The sequence below is a fragment of the Adiantum capillus-veneris genome, chromosome 24, assembly GCF_014529385.1.
Source record: "Adiantum capillus-veneris isolate H3 chromosome 24, ASM1452938v2, whole genome shotgun sequence".
Taxonomy (NCBI): Eukaryota; Viridiplantae; Streptophyta; class Polypodiopsida; order Polypodiales; family Pteridaceae; genus Adiantum; species Adiantum capillus-veneris.
Genome location: NC_140954.1, coordinates 30039486 through 30065253, shown reverse-complemented (window position 1 = coordinate 30065253; position 25768 = coordinate 30039486). Strand labels below are relative to the sequence as shown.

The 25768-nt window shown below is 41.8% G+C and overlaps 1 pseudogene; it reads right to left on the bottom strand.

Moving 5' to 3' along the window:
* Positions 1-4272: 4272 nt before the first annotated feature.
* LOC147426153 (uncharacterized) lies at positions 4273-5256 on the bottom strand (annotated as a pseudogene).
* Between the last annotated feature and the right edge of the window lie 20512 nt (positions 5257-25768).

Below are 25768 nucleotides of genomic sequence, written 5' to 3'. Positions count from 1 at the left end.
CAATCAATCTTTGAAGCTGTCAAAGCTGTTAGAGTGCTTGCATCCGAGGATTAGAGAAAAGGTCGAAGATGGTGCCGATACCTATGAAGACATGGTATATTGGCAAAGATAAAGAGCAGAAAGGTGAAGCGAAAGTTGGAGTTGGGTATGCTAAAGCCAGCAGATTATATACCTATTGCGGAGGTAGCGAAGTGCTCTTGGGTCCAACCAAAGGTGGTTCCAGTTGTGCAAAAGGCAAGGCCTGTGGAGGTAAGACCTACTATTGGTTATGTTCCTTGGAGGTTTCCAGTTTGTGATGTGCATGTGCCGAGGGTGGAAGAGCTTGTCAACGAGGAGAAGCTCCATGTAGAGGTGAACCTAGATGCAGAAACGGTAGCAGATGTGGAGGTTTCAGTACGGATTGAAGAGGTAAAGCATGGTCTTGTTGAAAGTTTGCATGAAAAGGTAGCAGAATGTGATCGAGATGCAGATACCGAGGATTCAGAAGCTAGTGAAGAAATTTTGCAAAGTGGTGAAGATGGTCAAGCTTTTGTGGAGCACCAAGTGGATGCAGATGGTGATACGGCGTCTGTATATGATGCCGATGCCAATGATGATGCAAGCTCGATTTGCTGGGAGACAAGCGAGGAGAATGCTGCGGATGAATATACATCCTATGACGAAGAGACGGAATTTGATGAACCCAAACTGGTAAAGGTAAAGCTGCTCTCTTATATGTTTGATGATATGGTAATAGCACATGTGCAAGAAGCGCAAGGAACAGAGCAAACCGAGGTAGCTGATGAAAGCCAAAAGATGCCGTCTAGACCTACAGATGATGGAATGCAGGTGAAGATGGTATGTGGTGCCATGCTAATGGCTGTGATGATGAAAGTTGCGGTGGAATGTGCCATGGTGGTGCAACATGTGCAGAATTTTTCCAAGAGAGATAAAGCAACCGTGTCTATGGAGGAGCCTGGGATGGATGCGGTAGAGAACGAGTTTCTCTCTTCCATGGAGGAGCACGATGCAGGGGTAGAAGAGGTGATTGAAGAGCAGAAGACTGAAGCTGGACAGAAGAAAGTGCTGAGAGACCTTGAAGGGCCAATCGATGATGAAGGGCTTGATGACAGTGTAAGTGAGTTCGAAGAGGAGGTGCAAGAGAGCATGAATCCAGTGCAAGAGATGTGTTCTATGGCATATGGAGGAGATTCCCAGGATGTGTCCAAGCTTTCAAAAGAGTTATGCAACCCATGGTTAAAAGGTATGCTTGTAAGTGCAACTGTGCAGTATGTTATCAGTCAGATACGGGGTTCCCTTGAGAGGAGCTCTACTTTATTTGGTTGGGAGGGAGGGTCAGACATGTGTTGTAGCTTGGCGTCAGGTACATGTTTTTTTGATGATGATATGCTTGGTGCGGCTTGGTATGGAGTAGAGAGGTTGCAAAGGAGAGCATGGAGTGCAGAAGCTAGGCTATGGGCAGCCTACACACATGGTGGTCTAGGTGCTTCGGTAGGGCACTATTGGAGATTGTTACAAATGGATGAAAGTGAACAGAGTCAGGTGTTTGATCCAGGTGGAGTCTATGTGATGCAGGGGGTGGGGCAACCCACTTGAAGGTTGGCAGTAGGATACAATAAAAACATTGTACATATGGTTTGAGTTTTCTCATAGGGTGTGCTAGGTTTTGCAGTTTATAGTGGAATAAAGATTTTATGTGGTTGAGCATAAATGCTCAATAGGCAGGTGGGCAATGATGGTGTAGCCAAAGTGTGTCGACTCTAGAAGGTGGCATGGGCAGATGTGTAGAGGCAAGCATAAGCATGGAAAAGGACTGGAGCAGCCAGAAAGGTCACGGGATAGCAGGTAGCAGCGGAAGTGTATGCATGATGCGGCTTATAGGCCAAGGAAGGCTCCATAATGAGCTAATAGCGGTAGCAGGTGAAGGAGCTGCAAAGTGCAGTTTTGGGATCCAGAAATGAAGAGCTTGAAGTGCTGAAGGAACAGGTCCAGATGGCTCATCAAACCGAGCTACGGAGCCCAAGTTATTAAAGGTTAAAGTTTTGGTGGTTTGCAGATTTATGCCGGACAGGGCAGCTGGGTACAGGTGGTCCAAGTGGAACTTGAGGTATAGATGTGTAGAGCTCAATTCATGGAGCCTACATGTCTTTTCGGATTGCGGATTGGAGCCATGGTTTGAGCCATGGTTTGCAAGATATGGTCAGTTGGGTCAGAGCCCACTTGGCCGCATGGGAGAATGTGCCATCTGTAATCTTCTGGGCCTCGACGAAGTTCTAGAGTGGAGTGTACATTACACGGAGCTAACAGAAAGTGACTGCATGCCAAACGGAGTCCGGAGCGAAAAGATATGGAGGTCGGAAGATTGGGTGTCCTTGCTCGGAACTGATTGCAGATGATTTGGTCATGTTTTGGTGGCCTCGGATCTTGGGTCTGGAAGGGTTGAGTAGCAGTGTAGATTATGGAAAAGCAAGGTGTCAGTGCAAGCTTTCACCCGGGCCTTGCAGCTTGGCAACAGAAGGTGGGAGCACAGAATGGGAGCCAGGCCAAGGCAGGTTGCAAAGTTTTTTGGTTAAGAAAAAATATAATGGGTTTTTTTGTTCTTTTGAAGTCTTAAGAGGCTATGGCCTCCTAGGGCCGCCACGTGGCGGGGGACAAACCCCACATGCAAGGAAAGGAGGCAGGAGTGCGTGGGTTATATGCTGGGGCGTGGCCCTCCCATAAGCATCCAAGAGAGGTGGAGGGGAGCTCCCCTTGGGCGCAGCCATGGCGGGTATGCCCGGGCGCTGCGCGCGGCGCGGCAGTGGCGTTGGTGGCGGTTTTGAGCGGCGTAGCCGGCGAGGCAAGGCGGCAGGTGGCGCCCGCGTTGTGTGAGCCCGGTGATGACATGGCAGGCCCCTTGCTAAAGGCGGGTCCTGCGGCCCTTGGGCCACCAAAGTTTTGAGAAGGAGAAGGAGGGCAATAGCGAGGTCGCTATTGCCTCCCCCCCTCATGTAAGGGAAAGGTCCCATTGCAAGTAGGTGCCGACAAGAAATTGAAGTGCAAGGCTAAGGGTAAGGCAAAGCCAAGAAGTGGGAAATCCGGCCGGCCAAAGTGGAAGGCGCAAAGGGCAAGTGTGCACACCAAGCAAAGGTTTCCAAAAATAACATATGCCAAGTGTTGGCAATGCAAGATAATGATAAAAGGAACTCCAAATGGAGTGCACAATATGGAATCACACCACCTTTTTCCTTTTTTTGAGATTTCCAAGCACACTCCTATAAAAGGAGGTTTTTGTTCATTTGTTAGGGTCTTTTTGACCAAGGAGGATTTTTTGGCCAAGGCTTTTGGAGCTCTTGTTTTTGGTTGTCGAGGTTCATGCTGGAAGTGTGTTGGTTGTACATGACATTGCCTATGCTAGAAGACTATTCCCTATTGTTTCAAGGCGTCATTCCCCCTTCCCCCTTCTCTTCTCTACTTGTGTGCGTGTGTTTTCAAGCATGTGTCGGCGTGTGTGCCCCCGAGGTTTGTCGTGCAAAGACAGGTAGAGAGAGGCTGTGTGAATGTGGGAGGCTGTGATTGAGTCTGTCTGATGCATTGCAGGGCGTATGTGTGGAAGCAATGGTTTGGTTGCGGGTAGTTTTGAGTTGGAAAGGTGAACTCTAGTGGATTGGGGCGCTGTGTATACCCTGGGCTATAGTAAGGCATTGTGTTGTGTGCTGGGTGTGTTCCCCTTTTCCCCTCTCCAACGGATTCAAGTCATTGGAATGCGGTGTCTCACCACTTGCATGGAGTGATGACTAACGTAGTACTTTGCACATGAAAGTGGTGTCTCACCACTTGATGACCACTTGAGAGTGGTGAGAAACTAGTTCAAAGTGGGCAATCACCACTTTAACGTGTTTTTTTCTCACTTGAATGTGGTGTTTGGCCACTTGAAAGTGGGAACTTTCCGCTTGATTGCAGTGAGAGAAGGTTTTAGTTACCACTTGAAAGTGGTGTCACACCACTTGGGAGTGGTGCCTCACCACTTGCATGGATTGATGGACTGAGGTAGTGACTTAGCACATGAAAATGGCTTTCACCACTTGAATGCGGTCAGGCACCACGTGAAAGTGGTTTTTATACGTGTAAGTGTTGTGTGCACCGCTTCATTGTGGTGTGACAACACTTATAAGTGTTCAAAATCCACTAATATGGTTTTGGTTACCATCATAAGGTGGTGGGCACCATTCGTGCAGCAGCAGTAAAAAGTTTATGGCACTACTATAACTGTTGCACCATGACTAAAAGCTGCTACATCACTTGGAAAAAGTGAGCTGCACCACCAAAAGCGTTTGCACCCGTAACACCCCTACAAGTTTGTAAAACACGTCTGTTAGCATTGGGTAAACAAGATTTTTAGTGGGTGAACACCACTTTGTAGGGTTTACGGTGAAGCGTTGGTGCATTTCTAGTAAAAACTGTTTCTTAAACATTAAAACCTGCTGCAAAACATTAAAAACTGGTTCAAACACACTAAAAAGTGGTGTGGAAACACAAGTAAAAGTGCTTCAAAAACATTAGAACTATTGATCAAATTTTAGAAGTGGTTCAGATACAATAAGAGACCAGTATAGTAATGTTTCACCACTTTTTAATGTTGCAGCACCACTAGAAAGTAGTGCAAAACACCAAAACAAGCTGTAGCACTAATAAAAAGAAGTATAGAAACATAATGTTGTGGCAGTAATGAGTTGCAGCACTAATAAAAAGTGGTATAGAAACATAATGTTGTAGCAAGAATATGAGTTGTAGCACCAATAAAAAGTGCTAAGAAAATATATCAATTACCTGAGGCTTCTCAAGAAGGTGGATTGGATGCTTTACATATGAACATCTAGCTAGTCTCTTACTGCAAACATCTTTCTTGTTAGGGGACACCCTCGTCTCATCTGTTCAAAATTGAAAGACTATGTCTTTAACAGTTTGAGTGATGTGAGTTCTCCGTGCATCATCTCTATGACACGCAGATGCAGGGAACGAACCATCGGATTCACTTGACACTATTAAGTGATGTTTGGCTGAATATAAGTTTCTTTTGTGGATCCCCATAAGCTTGGCAGCTTGCGGTATGCTCATGTTAGTGTTTTGCTCCTTGCTTCCACCATTCAGCAACATCATCATTGCTGATTTCTTGACAAAAAACTCATCTGAAGATCTTGGGATCTTCACATGATTCAAAGTGTTGCGGATGTTTGTCAACATAATTGCTTCTAACTCTTTGGATTTACTCTGCATAGTAAGGAAGCAAGGATGTTGAAGAAGTTCATCAAAGATTTCCTTCCTACCATTTGCATCCATTCCCATGGTTAATGTATCAAAGTGTTGTACCATAGATTGACATATCCTTCATTTCTTTCTTTCATCCATCTCCCCCATATTGCTTTCCGTCACAAAGTTGACCGTTGCTTTCGTTTCTGAGCAGCTCAATATTCCCTCATTAATTTTTTGCGCTAAAGTTGAGCTTCTCTACTCAATGACGATGAGCTGATAGACAGTTCTTCACTGTGCTCCATTGTTGCGGTACTTTCAAAGGATTGCTCTACAAGAAATACAATACAAATCATAACTACACGTTGTCAGGAGTTTTTTTGAGCAAGGGGTTGCGCATATGTACATATACATGCATGGTGCATCAAATAAAGAATTGCCCATTTTTCAGAGCTAGGTGGTTACGTGGGGCCCACATGTGTATAGGTAGGACAAGGTGTACATAGTGCATCGATTTTCACTATTACCAGTACCACTATGTTTTTTCTACAATAAGGAGGGAGTTGGTAGCACGTAAAACTTCTCGAGAAAGCTATCCGCGGGCCGACGACATGAGGTAAGCTGGTGCATCAGATGGCATCGAGTGGCGTCAAGAGGTCGAACGGGGTCAATACTTGCACGCAGAGAAGTATGGACACGACGTGGGTGTTTTCTTGTGATACTTATGCAGAAAGGTCATCATGAGGACCACTTTTTGGGGACACTTCATATGGTTGTGGGATGCATTATTGGGAAAAGCTGAGTGCCAGGTGTGCGGATGATGCAAAAAGGTGACAACTATGCACTGCGAGGTCAGTTTTTGGCCTGTGCGGGGTCCGTTTGAGGTCATCTAAAAGGCCACGGGTGCCCAAATAATAAAGCTAAGTGCGGGAACTGAAAAAAGAGAGAGAAGACCAGAAAAAAACGTGGAGAAGAGAGGAGGAACAGCCGCAAGTGTGTTTTTGCTGTTTTTGGAGCATTTTTTAACCCTAAACTGCTCATCCGAGGTCGGATTTGAGCTCTGTGACATTGTAGGGTGGGGTTTTTGGGCGTTCCGGATGCAATGGCGCTGTCCATTTTTCCAAATTTCTCACAGATTTTCTGCTATTTTTCTGTGTAATCTTCTCCGATGAGTGAAGCCTCTGCTTAACTTTGTGGTTGTATCTGGTATATTTCCTCAATACTGTGTAAACTATTTGCCCCATTGGTGTTGGGCTGAGCTTCATTGAGTCTAAACAACATCAATTTTCCTCCTTTGAGCTGAATTGAGAGTGTGTGTGTGTGAGTGTGTATGTGTGAGTGTTGAGTGGGCAAGTGGGAAATCTCTCTCTTCTCACTCCGTCTGTGTGTTTCTTGTCTCGGCCAGGCTGGTTGTGTAAGCCGAGTGGTGCCCCATAGTGTGTGTGTGTATCTTCGCAGGAGTGTGTGTCGGGTCGTTATACAGGCGTTCTGTGTGTTTCCATCCCGCTCACAACGCTATACTTTTAATTAATACATGGCACTTCTTTCACTAATTAGCAAGATAGTAACAAAGCATAATAAGTGCATACCTCAAGAATCATCAAGTAGAAGAGGAACCTATAGAGATAGAGTTTGTGAGAGCAAGAGAAAGAGTGCTAAGAGTGAGAGATGAGCGCGAGCTCAGACACAAGAGGAGCCATGCTTAGAGAGAGAAAGAGAGAGAGAGAGAGAGAGAGAGAGAGAGAGAGAGAGAGAGAGAGAGAGAGAGAGAGAGAGAGAGAGAGAGGGGGCTGAGCGATACAAAAAGCTCGGCAAGAGCTCTGAGAGAGAGAGACAGAGAGGATCTAGATAGAGCTCCAAGAGAGATCTCAGAGACAAAGAAAACTCAAAGCAGAGAGAAAGCTCAGACACGTTGTAGCGGGAAAGAAGAGGCGGACAATAATCCATCGTTCAGCAGTAAAATACATTTAGTCTCATTAATTGTGGTACGTTAGGAGACTTAATTGACATACCTTAGGAGAGTGATATTATTTTTGAGATTTGAAGCACTTTTAAAACACCCACTTTTAAGCTAAAAAAAGCAATGTCCTTGACATTACTTTCCAGGCCATCTATACATGCTTTCACCCTCTCATGGTTCCTCTCATGATTCACACACACAGTCAAGAATTGCACAAATCGCTTTCCATTTCCTCTCTTTACCTTAGCATAAGCAAAACCATCATCCAAGAACTTTGTTTCCATGCAAACGGGTTGTGATGTATGGCTACCCAAGGAAGAGGATAGGTGGACATCTCCTGCACAAAGAAGTTTTGCTCATTTTGACATTACCAATGGTCACTTTCACATTTTCACAAGCCCCTTAAAGATGTCTTGATGATTTATTTTTAATTAATCGTCCAACCATGGTTTGTGTCTATCAACGACTTTCCCTTCATGTAAAGCCTCTTGGACACAAGATTGATTTTGGAGCTATGATCTATTAATGCAACATATGGCTGCTCAACATCGCCCACCTTGACTAGAGTTTCATTGTAGCTTTTGCCTAATGACATTTGGAGTAGTGGATTTTATAGGAGGCTTCCTCTTCCTCATCATTATCCACAAATCTAGCATGCATATATCTTCTAGAAGATTGGTAGCATCCTACCACACTGTCATCACATTCACTGTCTTGTACATTTATCCCTTGTGCCTTCATTGATTCTCCTTCACCTTGGGATTGTGGAGGAATAGGCTCAGTGAGAGTTTACCTCTTTGTTTTTATGATATCTATAATTTCCTCATGAAACTCATGCTATGCTATGCCAAGAAATTAACCCAAGGTAAACTCAACTTTACTATTCAAAATCCTTTCCTCCAATACCTGTTCTAATTTTGTCACAGCTTCAATGTCGGATTGTAGTTTGTATGCAAGGCATTTTTCTTTTTCTTCTCCTTGCTCTTTCTTCTTTTCTCTAGATGCTTCCTCCATAGCAACCTCGGGAGGAGGAGGAGGCACTTGTGGTGAAACTTCATAAGAAGATCCTGGATCCTTTCTTCCTCCAGCTCTTGTAGCCCCCTTTGAAGTAGAGGGACCTGCATCTCCATTCTCTCATATATGCTTCTCTTCTAAAATTACTTCATTGTGATGGCATCTTTCAAGATATGCATGCAATGATAAAGAGTTCACAAGATCATCCCAACATGTAGTATGTCGTATGCAATCACCAGATTCGTGTAATTCGCGTTTAGTTACCTTCTCAGTTTTGGCTGAAGCCACTACATACGGCCACAAGCTATCGACCTCCTCAAAAACATCCTAAGTAGGCTTTGACCCTTTCTTTGGAATTAGCTCTATCTTGGTCCCACATGTAGCAACCTCCACTGCAGAGAGGGCATGACTAGTCTCCATATCCTCCACTAACTTTCACATATTCTTTTTTCCAAAGTTAGTTCCTAATGGCATACTTGTCTCCTGCAAATAGATCTTCTTATCCTTAAAAAACACAAGATCTCTTTTCAAAGCATCACTAAAGCTATCACAATCCCTTTTTCCATGATCCGCGCTATCATGCCATATGGTGCTATCACACCATATTCATTTGTGCACAAATCCTTCTTTGCTTTAGGATTTTTGTCCTCCAGGATATCCTTTCTCTTCAAGCCTCGTCAACTTTAACTTCATTTCTTGAATACTCTTAACAAGATCATCAAGCATAGAATTATCACATTTTGGAATCACAACAGTAGGATTTGGCAGAATCTCAGGCATGTTGGAGGTATAAGTAGCACCATTCACCACCATCTTGTCTCTATAGTGTTTCCTCTTAGCAAGTAATGAGACGCCATCCTCAACCTCTTTCCACTTAGCCTTCATATCTGATTCTATATTCTTATCTTCAAGGAATAGTTATAAATTTTCTTGGAGATTAGAACATGTAGATTGAAGGAAGATTTAAGTCTCTTCACTATCCTAAGTGGCTCTCTCTGTTCCTGACAGCTGAGATAGTGCCGCTCAAACTCTCTCAACAGTTCAATGATGGAAAGTCCTTCTTTTGGCTTTGCAACCCATTCCAAGAAGGTCCTTTTTGTAACCCTTCCAGGGTCCTCCATGAAGTATTACTCCTTTAGGGATAATTTGAATTTATCCCAACCTCCTCCATGCTCCTCCGTGATTCCTCTTACACGGTTTTTAATCTCAAGGACCACAACAAGCTCAAAACTACGAATTCTGTCCACCTCTAGAACCCATTGTAGCTCCATCTATTTCGCATAACCATGAAGATAATTTGTGAAACCTTTCCCTTCAAATTGGTCCATTTTGTTCACAATATATTGAAGGGCTTTGGTTGATGACACCTCCCTTCTTTCTATAGCCTATTGTTGTTGCATAAACATAGCAAATGTTGAAAATATTTGCATTGTGCCTTGATCAAAACACATACCCTGTTGTTCTTGTTGATCCATAGATTTAAATGTTTGTATTTAAACCTTTGCAAAAAAAATTTTGAACCCTCACCCCAGCTACTTCGCGTCAGGTTCACCAAAAATGTCGGGATGTGTGCGGTCTAGCTGGGAAGGTGCAGAACCTCTGGCTATGAGAGTCGGTGATGAGAATCACAAACACTTTGTGAGAAAGTTTTTATGGAAAATAAAAAACCCTCTTCCTAAATATGGTTTGAAATCTAAGAGTGTTTGTGACACAAAAGTCACAAACCCTCTTGTCTATCGTTCTTGGAATCTGCTTGTTTTGTAGTCGAGATTGTGATGAAAATAACATTCAATTTCACTTAAAGGATAAATTTAAAACAGTAAAGTTTCAGACATGAAACATCAAAGATCATACAAGCACAAATCCCAATCAAAACCCAAGTTTTTTTCATGGAATCCTGTAGCCTCGCCCCCAATTACATAGTCGTAACTTCAAACAATTGAAAGGAATACACGAGCTTCACCTTCAGACGACCATTTTCTAACTTTTCAGAGATTTAAGAGATTTAAATTGAAGCCCACACACCATTTTGATAAGGGGAAACCCTAATTCACTCCCTCACAAGCACAAATACAAGATTGCGAAGAGGTAGGATTGCACTACACATTGACTGAGCAACCATGGAAGGAATTGCACAATAGTGAAAAATTGCAGGTTTTTTCACTTAAAAGAAGACCTCTATGTCTATTCCCCATGGCATTTTCAGCTGATGTGTCAAATTTTGGGCCATTTTGCCACTTTGTACCATCACTAGGCCAATTTCAACTCATTTTTGACCCAATAAAGAATGTGAAAAATCCCAAATGGAGTAAAAGAAATCCCTAAATTTGTGGGATCATTTTTATGAGCATAAAAAGAATAGATATGCATAAGTTTTCATCAATATTCCATTTGGGTCACTTTCCATGCAATTTTGTAATGTTGCTTGTTAGTTGCTATTTTTGATAGTTTTTATCCGCATCGATCTTTGTAGGCGAGATGAGTGTGCCACCATGAAACACTTGGAATATGTACATCATAAAACCAAATTAGGCATCTTATCAAGTGAAAAAAACATGCAATAGCACCACATCCAAGGCCACAACTCGCCAAATAGATATGTACATGATAACGACCGTAGTAGCCGCTTGAGCATATATTACAATATGTACATGTATTTCCATGCATCAAAAGGTGTCAAAAGTGAGGTGAATTATTTTATTTCATATTGTGCACGTGTCATAGCACAACAACATACAACAGTTTGCTTGTACAACTCTCTCTCATAGAGATGCAACAAAAAACATAAGTCACAACTTGACCCACCTTTACTAATTATGATGATTAATTTGGCCAAATAGTTGATGCGTGTGTCACAAAAATGGCTTGACAATTGAGATAGATCACTCAATTGGTACTCAATTGTGTAGATTTTTAGTGCATTACCATGCTAATGATGAATCAATTTGATGACCATGGAAAAAATGCACTATTGTGGGTGCCTAGCCATGGCATGATCTATCCAATGAGAAAATGAATGATTGGTGCCACCACTAATCATGATGATTGAAAGACCTAAAAGGTTGATGTGTATGATTGACTTGGGATGATTCAATTGATACTCAATTGAAAATGATTGTATAAGAATGACCATTGTCGTGCATGTCTATTTGATTGGATATGGTAAAAATTTCATTGATTTTTGACTTTGCAGATGCCATGATCAATTGTGTGTAGCCTTGCAAACCAAAATGACAAACCTAAATGGATTTGGATGATTAGAGAAATGGAATATGAGATTGCAATGATTGATGATAGACCATGGAATTGCAATTGGGATGAACTTATGCTCTACATTTTTTGTATGTCATGCTTGATCAATAGTCATCTTTACTTTTTTGAGCATTTCATGATGATTCAATTGAGGAATGTGTGTCCTAATTGAATTTTTTGCGTACTATGCATTGGATTGACATTAAGTTATGGAGGCAAAATTAAAAGAGCTTTTGTGAGTGGCCATAGAGAATCGAGCTTAAATTGATTGAGCACTAAGAACATTTGTGTACACAATTGTGTGTGATGAATCAGCCAATCAACCAATTTTTTGGTACATATGTCCTATGGATGTGCAAAACGAGTGTGGAGGTCATGTCGCATGACGTATGTGCACTTATGTCCTTACATCAGTTCCTTCCCACACACGTTGCATCCTAAATTTGAAGTCCTTTGGCACTTAACTGAAAAAATCACTCATACGCCCTTGATGGTCGTGGGAATTGGCCCATAAAAAACACACAAGGGATGCCAGTAGTCAGCTTCTGCATGTTGTTTTGCCAATGATGAAGGCGCTCACTCACATACTAGTATTCGTGAGAATTTTTTCCAATTGGGGGAAACGAAACACACACACCCCTTTTTCAAGAAATGCCAAATCAACCTCATTGCTATTTCTTGGCTTTTTTCTTTGGATTCCACCTACCTAGTACCACCTTGACTGCAGCATCTTGCCCCATTCCTCGCCACGAACCTTGCCATGCTACACATCACACACCCACCCATAGTCTTTCCTCGGTCTCGAGTCTCGAGTCCTTGACATGTAGTTAGCTGCCCTTCCTCGCGGGATTCCCACAAGCCGCCACCTGCCACTGCTTTTGGTTGTAGCCAAGTTAACCCTTCAAGGAAATTGTCGAGCCGCAAGCCTGCCACTCTCTCCCAGTTGTTGATTGATGAGCATGTGCATTGACGCCGCCCTACTTCTGTTGCCTTAAGTCTTGCAGAACCGGGTCATGCTGACTTACAAACATTGTCCCATTCCCCTCAAGCCCACCCACACTGGCTGGTCCTACTTTCATCTGGTCTTCTCTGTCTCGCAGGCCTAGTGTCCCACATCATCACATGCATCCAATGGTCCCACCCCATGCTTGCTTTGACTACACTGACCTCCATTTTTGCAGATGTGGACCTGCTAAAAACACACCACAACACACACTTGAAGTTGTGAACTCTCCTGCTCTAGCTAATAACTTGCAAAAAACCCCACACTCAATCTGCACTTTTTGGATTTCAAAAAACACCTCACACACACACACACACACACACACATGCAACCTGTTCAGTTGAGCTGAGCATGCTCAGGCTTTACTTGCTGGGCACCATACACTCACACACACCCTTTTGACCCACCTTACCGGCCAACCCTGTCATGCGCCCCTCTCAACCACTCACAGCCTCATCACTGGTGCAGACCCTCTCCTTGAACTTGTTATTCTTTTTCAACTACAACCCGTTATTCTTTTTTGACTACACAATGGAATTCTACTCACGTTGCCTATTTGAAAATGGACACCACACTTTGCATGCTTAGGAGCATACACTCACCCCAACAAGGTCATGGTGCCGAATATGATTTGTGGAGCCCACCATGGTTCCTGTCATGCTGACCATTGGCCTATCCCAAAAATTTGACTGCAAACCACCATTCCATGCATGTCATCTCTGGCCACTATTGTTGTAGTCGATGGCCCACGAAGCCCTTGCTATCTTCAATGCACATGGTAGCATGCAGGTCCACATCTGAAGTCTTTTTCTGAATCATGTGCCACTCTGAACTGAGCTTCTTCCTTGAAATCATTGAGAAGCTTTGCTTCTACTAACTCATCAATGACACAGCCCTCACCACCCGACCTTTGCACTGGTCAATCCCCAATCTCGAGTCCTCCTGACTCTTGATTCAAAATCCTGAATTGTTCTTTGTTGCAAGGTTGCAGCTACGGTAGTATCGCTTGCTCGTCGATTATTGACCCCATGCTGCAAGCAGTCTCCCATGAACAGACGCTCACAACAAACACACACACACACACCTGACGCCCATGACCCATTCATACATCCTCTTCGTCTCCCTCTCTCCACCGCCTGCAAACTTGGTGGCCCTTGGAATGCATCCCATATGCTTTATCCCCTGTTCTCTCCCTCAGCTCACTTTAAGGTTCCCGCCACAAGCCTGTTGGGGGTAAGAAAACCAAAAAAATAAAATAAAAAAATGAAGCAATTTGAATGAGAAAACTGTGTCTTGGCTCAAACTCGAGAGTCGAGAAGGGAGAGAAAATAATTTTTGGATCTTGTGAAAAACGCTTGAAGTAGCAAAAACCATCACTGATGTGACTTTATCAATCACTATTTGGGCCCACTCAAAGGAGTTTTTAAACTCATTTTTCTGATATGTATGTCATGTATATGAAGATATTATGAGCACTCCTATGCATAGTTGAACTTCATTGCACAAAATGTTTTGGCTTATGCATAGTCTAGTGCTTTCTTTAAACGTCAAATCTTTCATGCACTAGTAAGTGATCTTTTTCAAAGGGTAATGGCTAATGACACCAGACGAGATTGATTGCTTTGAAAGAGATGAAATTTACATCAACATACTATGTATGTCATATTTGCTATGTAAGAGCAAGCAGACGACGTGCAATGAGTAGTGCCATGATGGTGTGAGCATTTCAATGCATAAATGAACATCAGTGCACAAATATTTTTGTCTTAGGCATTAGGGCAATGCTTGACATGATTGAAGTCTCATTGCACTACATGGAAAATCCGTTTATCATGCTACATTGATGATGCATACATGCTTGGAGGAGAGGGTGCATTAAAATTTGAATTTGACATTACTTGTACATTTTAGTGCTTGAATTGAATGAAAAATTATTGCAAAGCACTAAAATTAAGCTTGTTTGATGGACAAAAGAGGGTGGGGTTATGGTTGATCATCTTTGCTTGTGTTGAATTACAATCTAAATGTATAGCACTAATGATTGTCTTTGTTTTTGAAGAGTGATTGGCAAAGTGGGATTCCATTGCAGATACGGGATGTTGTCATTGTAAAATATTGCAAAACTTGGCTATTTAGAGCCATCCAATTCTTTGAATTATGAGTTGTATACATGATAGCACATAGCTTGGTCTAAAATGAAAATGTTTTCATTTGAGGTAGTGTTTACCCAACTTCTATGAGATCTTTCAAGTACAAAATTTGGCTACTGAGAGCCATTCATTTTTCATTCCAAAAGTTGAAGTTATCTCTAGCTCATAGCTTGCTCTAAAATTGTAATATTTCATAATCTTTTTTGGAGAGCTTTTAATTGTAAAGTGTGGCTTTCAAGAGCCACTTCATTTCATCAAAGTTGCATTATTTCTAGCTCTTGGTTTGTTTTAAAATTCCATATTTTGAGCTAGCACTTAATCAACTTTTGAATCATGCATGAGAGACTATAAGAAGGTAACATTTTCTTATGTAGAAGCATTACCTCTCTCATTTTTGATATGTATGCATAAATTTGCTATCAAAGAGCACCATGTGCATAACCAAAGGCACTTTTTCCCCTTGGGTTTTTCCCTTTGGTAAATTCGGGTATGCAAGACCCTAGCTTTAAATTTTCATTAATGTTTTTTGTGCGGCTTTCAATAAAAGGCCTTTTGGAGCTTGTGTTTTCACTTAGCTTAAATCAGCTTGGATTGTAATAAAAAGAACAAGAGAGTTATCTACAAAGGGGATGCTTGCTCAAGGATGCTCAAAAGAGTATGAAAATGTGAAATCCTTCCATGATTTTGCTCCCTTGTTCATATCTCCATTCCTCATGATTGGTTAAGTGAAATTTTGCTTCTAAGCTATGGTTCTTTCATGTTCAAAAGCTAAGTATACTAAAGTTTCAACACTTTGCTTTGTGAATATTAACTCATCAAAAAATTAGGTTTTATGTGTGCTAATCATAGGTAATTGGCCTTGACCTTAGGTTAATGTAAGATCATATCTCATTAGTCCTAGACTCTTAATGATAGTCTTATACTCCATTCAATTTTAACATGACCTCGGGCTATGATTAGGCTTTAGTTCTTTAGTCCAATTTTCATAAACTTCTCAGGTTGGAAGAAACAAAAAAGTGTTGGAATTACGGTTGCAGAGAAACGCACACAGCTTGGAGAAGACGAAGGAAGCTCAAGGCACACAATAGAGTGTGTGTTACTTAGTGTGCAATGGAAAAATGGATAGCCCTAGAGTGATAGGCGTATATACAATGCATGGGGGAAAAAACCTCCTAAAGAGGGGAAAAATGCCCCGGCAGTCCTAGCGTGTTCACACACTAGGACCTAGAGTGATGGGCGTATATACAATGCACCGGGGAAAAAACCTCCTAAAGAGGGAAAAAATGCCCCGGCGGTCCTAGTGTGTTCACACACATCACTACCACATGTATATGGTAACAAATCCCCCCTGGAGTGATGCGGTGAACGAGAGCTGGCACATGAGTAAAGGGAAGTGCCATGCCCTGAGGACAGGATCAGTCCACAAAGGGGAGTAAGCCCAAAGCTTTGCGGAAAGCTTCAAGCTTCTCACGAGACAATGCCTTTGTGAAAAGATCTGCAAGGTTGCCCTGTGTTGGCACATAATCCAAGATGATCTCTCCTGCTGAGAGCCTCTCCCTGACATAGTGGTAATGCACCTCAATGTGATTTGTGCGAGCATGAAAAATTGGGTTCCTCACAACTGCCAATGCACTCTGACTGTCAGTGTAGATAGTGTTGACAGTGTCCTGTCCAACACCCAAATCAGCCATAAGGCGTCTGAGCCATACACACTCAACCGTAGCTGTGAAGGATGCCCTGTAATCAGCCTCACAACTCGAAGTGGCCACAGTAGGTTGCTTCTTGCTCAACCATGGTATACATGAACTGCCAAGCATGAAAAAAAAACCCAGTTGTGGACACTCGCGTGTCAAAACAACCAGCCCAATCTGAGTCTGAAAAAGCATGTATGTCTGGCAGCAATGATCCCCCCTTGGGATAAAAAAATCCAACATGTAAAGTGCCACTAAGGTAGCGGAAAATCCTCTTGACAGCCTGCCAATGCTTAGACCCTGGGCTATGCATAAATCTGCTGACCTGTGAGACTGCAAACTGAATATCCGGCCTCGTGTTGCATACATAAATGAGGTAGCCAACAACAGTTTGGTAAAGAATGACATCAGCAGGATTGCCATCATCATGTAGACTCAACTTCAAACCTTTTTCCATGGGAGTGGCAATAGGTTTGCAATCCTCAAGTCCAAACTTACATAGCAATGTCCCTGTGTAACTTTTCTGACACAAGGCAATACCACCATCAAACTGCTTAAACTGTATACCCAAGTAATGATGCAACAGCCCCAAATCTTTCATCTTGAAAGTAGCATTCAAATCAGCCTTAAATTCAGCAATATGTCTCTCATTTGGTCTAGTGATCAGCAAATCATCGACATAAAGAACATCAATGAGAAGTACATCATCCTCATGCTTTACATACAATGTGCTTTCTGTTGGACTGTTACGAAAGCCTCTTTTCACCAAATGAGTGTCAGCTTTCTCATACCAAGCACGAGGAGATTGCTTCAACCCATACCAAGCCTTCTTACATCTGCACACTTTGTCCTCTTGTCCTTTTATGACAAAAAACCGTGAGGCTGCGTTACATAAACTTCCTCAAATATGTCACCATTCAAGAAAGCAGTAACAATGTCTGATTGATGTACATCCCAACCAAAATGAGCTGCCAATGCACATAGAAAATGCACAATAGTGATACGACAAGTGGGAGCAAAAGTTTCTTCATAATCAATGCCTTTTTGCTGTGCATAACCCTTTGCAACAAGTCGCGCCTTATGGCGATCAATCTCACCATCCGGCTTCCGTTTCAACTCGTACACCCACTTTGTACCAATGTCCTTTTTGTCGGGACGCAAATCACATAAAGTCCATGTGTCATTTTCTATAAGTGCATCATATTTTGATTGCATGGCAGCCATCCAATTTTCTAAATTCTGTGCTTCATCAAAAGACAGAGGCTCCTGAACATCATGTAAGCTAGACACAGCCAAAGCATAACAATCTGATGCATAAGATGCATGGCGAGAGCCTGAACGAGTACGACTAGACAAAGGTGCATCCAATTTATTGTCACGCAAAGTGTGCACTAGCCATTTCGGCATACCTCTAGCCTGCTCATTTTCAGCCCTTTCCTCATCAAGTACATCATGTACATCTGCATCAGTAATAGGCTGATCTAGAACATATTTAGAAACCCCCATAGGCTGTACATTTGCCTCATTGGAACTTACATTCGTATTTCCACCACTGAAAAGAGGCAACAAAGTGTCATAAATGTCCTGTGAGCTTACATTACTGTCTCTAGTACATGACATCAAGGGCTGAACAGAATCTTCCACAAACACTACATCCCAAGAAACCAGAATACGTTTTGTTTGTGGATGATACAACCTGTAACCTTTGCTTTCAACACTATAACCAACAAAAATACATTTGATAGCCTTATCATCCAATTTTCTGCGCTGCACTTGTGGCACCAAAGCATATGCCAAACAGCCAAAAACACGCATGTGCTCAATAGAAGGCTTTCTATCATTCCATGCTTCATATGGAGTAATAGACTGCAAAGCTTTCGTAGGACACCTGTTAAGTACATAAGTGGCACACATAATGGCCTCAATCCAAAAAGAATGCGGCAAAGCTTGACTTTTGACCATACATCGTGCCATTTCCGTTAGTGACTTATTTTTCCTCTCAGCAACACCATTTTGCTGAGGTGTATAAGGCACTGTACATTGGTGTTTTATCCCACGACTAGCCAGAAATGCATTAAATTCATGAGACATAAACTCCCCCCCTCGATCGGAACGGAGGGTGCCCATAGTACATTTCGAGACATTTTCAGCCATAGCCAGAAATTGTTTGAAGCACATAAAAACTTCGAACTTCGCTTTAAGCAGAAATACCCATGCATGCCTGGAGTAATCATCAATGAAAGTCACGAAGTACAGGTAATTGCCCAAGGACGGAGTTTGCATGGGCCCACAAACATCACTATGCACAAGCTGCAACTTGCATGTGGCTCGAACTGAACCATCCTTTGGAAACTTAGAACGCTGCATATTACCCAAAATATAGCCTTCACAAACATGTTTGACAGGTGCTTCAAGAGGCGGCAAAGAAGCAACCATATCAGATTTCTACAAACGCAGCAAAGTGGAAAAATTCAGATGACCAAAACGTGCATGCCAAAGTTTTGCATCTGAAATAGCCCTTGAATCTGCAACAACATTTGCAAAATTTTGTCCACACTTGTCATACAAAGTGAGCTTATACAGCCCACGGCACAAAAGGCCAGATGCAATAATTTCATCACCAAAATTGAGATCATGAACTGGACATCTGTCATCCACAAATTTGACTACAAGTCCAAGTCTAGCAAGTGCGGATACAGACAGGAGATTCTTCTTGATCCCAGGTACATAAAGTGCATCAACAAGTGTGAAGGAACTGCCATTAGCAGCAGTGAGCACAATCTTTCCAACTCCCTAAACTGGATAAGAGGCGTTGTTGGCACAAGTGACTGAATCCCATGAGGGACAAACTCGAGAGATGTAAAAAATTCATGATGTGAGGTAATGTGCTTTGTAGCACCACTGTCAAAATACCACACATGTGAATCTACAGCAACTGACAAGCATGCATCATGGACAACATGATTGTAAGTGCACGCTGCGCTAAAGGCCCATTCTACATCAACATCAGCAACACAGTCTCCTTTCACAGAAGACTCAACAATGGCTGTATTTGTAGTGGAACTAGCATTTGCAGTGGAACCACCCTCTTTCTTCTTAGCCTCTTTGGCCTTCAACTTAGGACACGACTTGATCAAGTGATCATTGGCTTTACAATAATGGCAACACATCTTCTTTTTTCCCTTATCACCAGAATTTCCAGAAGAATTGTTGCCAGCAGAAGCATTAGGAACAAAATTTTTGCCACTCGCAGCAGAACCATAAGAAGTGGCTGCATTGCTGTTACTACCCTTTCTTTGAGAAGCAATAAAAGCTTGTTCAATTGCACACTGTCTAGTCCTGTTTTTTCTGGAAAGTGACTCTTGCAATAGCAATGTGCATAATGCATCAAACTTGACAACTTCTGGATTTCCTTGGGTCATAAGTCTCCAAGTACTAGCAAAAGTATGGTAAGAATCTGGTAAGGCATCAAGAACAGTCTGCACAAGGGAACTGTCTGAAATAACTTCACTTGCAGAAATAAGTTTCTCATTGATATCCTTGACACCAGCAAGGAAAGTGTCCATATCATCTTCCTCATGCATAATCTTCGACTCCAGCTCTTTACGTAGCAAAGCAATTTTAGCCTCATTGCGACTTGCATAAAGACCAACCAAAATATCCCAAGCCTGTTTTGCAGATTTTGTTGAACGGATGTGAGGAACAATGGTGCGCTTCACAGACAACGCAATCAATGCATGAGCCTGTGCATCCTTAACATCCCAACGAGCTTGTTCTGCCATAGGCAAAACAACTCTAACAGCTGCAATCCTTGCAGCAAGACCTACAACATCCTCAACATCGCCTACATCCTCAGAACCAGGACATACATCAATGCCCTGCACAATGTTCCAGACACCCTTTGACACAAGAACATGTTGCATCATATAAGCCCACATACGGTAGTTGTCCCCATCCAACCTGTCCTCAGCAGCAAACATCTTGAACACATCTGTGTTGTTGTTGTCAGCCATGGTAAATGCTGCACCTGATGTGAAAATTGCCCGAAAATAGGAGAAATGGAGCGGGAACAACCTGTGCTATATAGCACAAACCATAGAAGACTATAAGGCACCTGTTATGCAGAAATCGGCACTGACAAAATTTATGCACAAAATGACGAAATAGCCTGTGCAGTACTGTCTGTAGTGGAAACGGAGGCCGAAATGAGCCCAAATCAAAATATTTGTCGACCTGCGAATGCTTGTCAAAGCTCACTGAAATCGGAGAAAGTGAGCAGGCATGTGCTGGAGCAACTAGCGACTAAGCCCGGGAGGACGTGACCTGCTCTGACACCAATTGTTGGAATTAGGGTTGCAGACAAATGCACACAGCTTGGAGAAGACGAAGGAAGCTCAAGGCACACAATAGAGTGTGTGTTACTTAGTGTGCAATGGAAAGATGGATAGCCCTAGAGTGATGGGCGTATATACAATGCACGGGGGAAAAAACCTCCTAAAGAGGGAAAAAATGCCCCGACGGTCCTAGTGTGTTCACACACATCACTACCACATGTATATGGTAACAAAAAGTGCTAAAAAATGAAACAATGAAGAAAAAAAGTGTCAAGAAAAAGTAGCAAAAATGCTACTAGAGACATGAAAAGAAAATTTCTATGTTATGTTGTGTCTTGTGAGGCTTAGCATCTTATTGGGACTTGGCAGGGGAGAGGGATCACCTTGGCTCGCTTGGTCAAGGCCCTAAACTGATGCCGTGGGCTGATAGGGGTTAGCCGTCGCCTTGGTAGGCTAGTAGATTCTTGGAACTCCTTCTTGAGGGTTCAAGAAGCTAAGAGTTGTACCGAGACTTTCCTTGGGGTGGTAGCCTTGTATTGTGTTTTACTTTTTTCAATGAATGATAAAAACAAAACTTCGAAGAGCTTCAAAAGGCTGTGACAATGTACTAATAGATTATGAGCTTTTTCATAGCCCGCAGACATGATAGACTTGAATGATTTATTAAGATTGGTCACATAGTTTTTAGGCTTAGAGGTTTATGACTTTGCATTAGCCTAGGTTCATAATTGATTGCTTGTGTTTCATGCATAAAACTGAAATTTCAAGTTTTTTAATCTTCACGATAGTTTGAGTGTTTTTTTGCTTTATGTTGTTTAGTTTTTTACTATAATTCACCCATCTTTTAGAAGCAAAAAAATCACTTTGCATGACTGTTCATTGTACTTCATGTTTTTATCCTTTCTGGTCTTTGATGCTCATTACTTGTTCTTATGTTTTGCAGCTCAACCTTTCTTCCATGGACTTGCTTTCTACCATGTCACTGTGTTTTGCTTTAGTGGCACACGAGGACGTGCACCAAATTAGGAAGGGGGGAATGTTAGCAGCGGCTAACACATGCTACACCAATTATGCATCAAGCGGGAGATATGCTATGGATTTGCATAATATTTCCTACTCACTTTGTATAAGGTCTTGGGCTCATTGGGAGTTCCAAAGTTGTATATATTAGTTAGAGGGCTCAAACTTAAAACCATAATAGAAGGGATTGTGTTGCAAGCCTTTATAAGGAAGCCTTTATGCAAGTATGCTTCATTCTTGAGTATCCACTCTTGAGGACCCACTTTTGAGAGCTCTCTCTATCTTGAGTGCTGACTCTATGGATGGCCTAGCCTTGAGCTTAATGCCCATGCTTAAGAGGCTAGTGCTAATCCAATGTAATTAGAGAAGCATTCTTAATCTAATATCTACTTTCTTCATTAGTCTCAATTCTTCTATTCCATTATGTCATGAAGTAGTTTCACCTTCTCATTATTCTAGATTTGAGTGTATGTGATGACTTCTTGCTTATTAACCACTCCTATCCTTCTATGAGCACTTGATTTGCGATATTTAACATCTCTAATTAGGTTGATTAAGTTGGTTCTTAATCTTGTGATTAGTGTATGTGCCCTATTGTTTGCTTGTGTGTGGATGGGTTTTATGAAACTCTAGCACCATTCACCTTGTGTGTGTAGCTTTTTGGATGAAGTGCTTTGATTGGCATGTGGTGATTGGAAATGTCAACACCAATGTAATTAGTGTGTGCTTATCAATAGTGTGTTTAGAGATTCTAGTATATGGTAAGTCGGACTTCGGTGGGCTTAATGTGTGTAGGAGATTCTTGGTTGATGATGTGATTAGAGTTAGTGATTCATGGCTAACCTCTATTGCATTTGATGAGCATACTCTTGAATCCTCTCATTTGATACAAATGATGCTTGTGCTTCCATGCCCTAGCCGGGTTGCCGATCCTAGGACTGATAATTTTTCTGGTCTTGGGTTGATTAGGCTAACCTTGGATGTGATCATGACTGTATCAAAGTGAAATAGTTCTACCGCTTTCCTCATGAAATAATTTTTCATGATTAAATGATTTTAAACAGTTAATATATGACTGTGTCTTTGACAAAGTGGTTGGTCTTACAGCGGAAGCGTAAACAATGATGAGGTGGAATTAAGTCAAATTTACTGGCACGTCGTGCATCCAAAGCAAAAAAGAAAATGATAAGCCCTATGCTAGAGTGATGGTCTCAATAGAGTGAGCCAATACCATAAGTGTCGTGTGAAATTTGGACTAGCATGGATATACCACAACTCAACATTGTCAAACAGAAAATGTGAGCTTATATCCCTATACTACCAAATATCCAAAACTGTGTGCCAATGCTCTTGATCCCAACTCAATGAGAAATACCTAGGCACGAGCTAGAATCCTTGCTTCTTCTGAGTTCTATCAAAGTATGTTTCTCTGGACAACAGGTAATCCTTTCCAAATTAAAAGTTGAAACATAGAAAAACAAGAAAAAAATTATATTATATGACCTTGTCACCCTATGGCATGCTTGTGCTTTCGATGCACTTTGCGTACCTATTTTCCTACACTCTCGCAAGTTCCAATTACTTTGGAGCGATTAGGAACCCAATGCATATATGTATATGTGGAGCCGTGCTCTTGGAAGCCTTGCTTTTCTCCTCCTCTTGATAGAACAAACAGGACATATCAAAGAGAGACTTGCCCACGGAATACACAAGCCAATTTCTTGAGTGCTCCTGTGATGCATCTTATAGAATTTTCATATTAAACAGAGTTAGAAGGAAATTAACCCTACCAATTATCTACCTTGTCAAGTAATATACCAAATTGAAAAACTTAAAAACATCTCAATAATTGCAGAATCAAAGCCTATATGGATTGCCCCACTTTTGACCCCACACTCACACTTTTTAGCTTGTTTTCTAATTACTACCACACCGTTTCACATATACAAACATTATTATTTTCTTAATTTTAGGCACAAGTTCTTTCATCTTGCCCTTCAAACACCGATACTACTATCATTTACCTAAGAAATCCCATTGGATCTGCCGTGCAGATAATGAGTTGAGCATGACCATTTTTTACGTCATTGAGGTGAGACAATTTTCCTTTATCTTAGAATTCATCAACCATGACTCACTCACTTTGGTTGCTAGGGAACCTTGCCTTGTATGGGTTATTTTTGTTAGAGCCTTGCTTCTTAGTCCAGACATAATCACGTGCCTTGCACGTATAATTTTTTTAGGAAAAACTTATCAACACCATACTACATACAAACTTAATTGATACCCATGTAAAGGCAGAGGGGAGACATACCTACAATTAACCATCCAACCATTATATATATAGGTCCCTAGCCCTCTGGTTCCTAGCTATATATAGACCCCTATACTGCAAGTGTGTCCGATATTTTGCCAGGGATGCTGTCGAGAAGTTTGCGGTCTTTCTAGGAAAGCACCGAGATTTTGGCTATGAGAGTTTGTGAGAGAACTCCAAAAACTATATGAAGGAGTTATACCATAGATAACATGAAGTCTAGGGTTTGGAAGGAAGTGCAATCAAAGAAGCCCCACTCTTTCTCTCTTTCACTCACACACACAAAGAAAGAACACAAAAGAGCATATCAAAACAACACAAAGATGAAAACATCAAGGCTATGGTTGTATCATATCATGGGTAATATGAAAGTGTTAGTAGATGAGTTAATGGCATTCAATCTTTGCCGAACAAGTAGACTACAAATTGTTCTTTGGAATTGTAAATTTGTGCTTATCATAGTATATATGTTTTGCCTAGTGATTGGGATTAATTATGTGCACAAATCCTCTTGGTTCATAGCAAGATAACTACACGTACGTCAAAAGAAAAGCTATAGTCTATAAGGGGTAGTATGATGGGATCTGATGAAAGAAGGGTTTAAGGTGTACCCAGTAACCTCACAAGAAGTGGGACAAAAAAGGGTTGAGAACAAATATGTTTTGGGAGGTCTTACCACTTATGTATTTGTGGCAATGTCTAAAACCCGTACAAATGTGTATCATGGCATGACTGACAACAGATAATGTAAAAGAGGCTTTGACTGGAAAAACATAATTGTGTTGACAAAGGACAAAACATAACAAATCTATGTATTTGATAATTTTTTTGTGCGTTTTGTTGTTGATGTACTGAGTGCTCGAAGCTAATGGTTTGCACAAGGATTGTGCATCTCCCAACAATTGGCAACCCATGTATCTTTTAGCTTCACCTGGTTTCTTTGCCAATCTCAAGCTCTTGATGCTACCGTTTATTTTACCTTCATGTGTGCCACTAACAAGGGACCCTATGGCTAGCAGCCTTTTGATATGCTCGCAAAATGGCCAAAAAATTTGACCAAAACTATGTTAGATTGCAATACAAATTGCCAAATTATAGTAGCATTTTGAAATGCATTCTCGGTGGCTCAATGATTTGTAGTAGCATTTTGATATGCAAGTAAAAGAGAGACCTCTGTTACAGCTGGATAGATAGCATCTTGATATGCTTGAAAAAGTGCCTACTAGAGATGAGAGGATTTTGAGAAGCAACCTGCAAGCGTTTTAAGATGATGTGTGTGTCAAGTTGGTTGCCACTACAAGCCCTGCTAGCGCCACCAATTAGGGCACTGTTTCAAGATGCCATGATCAGAGAAGAGCCTCGATTTTCCTGTGCCAAGATCTGCCCGCCTAGGAAGACGATGGCATTTCAATAAGCTATGTCCAACACCGCTTGGGCTCTGATACCAATTGATGGGGAGAGGAGCTATGGAGGGTGCCAATAGTGAATCACCATGGCTATGGTAGAGGAGCATAGAGAGATGAAAGAGAGAGAGAGAGAGAGAGAGAGAGAGAGAGAGAGAGAGAGAGAGAGAGAGAGAGAGAGAGAATTTGACACAGCTAGAGAGCAGAAAAAAAAACAAGTCACGCTATGATTTGATTTCTTTTGTTACTTACAACATAAAGCAATGCTTGCCATGCAAACTAGTAAAAATGACCAAAGCTTTCCTGCATGCCATAAGGGCTTGTTCCCATGGACTGACACCAAAATAACTAAACGAGGACTGACCAAAGCTTTCCTGCATGCCATAAGGGCTTGTTCC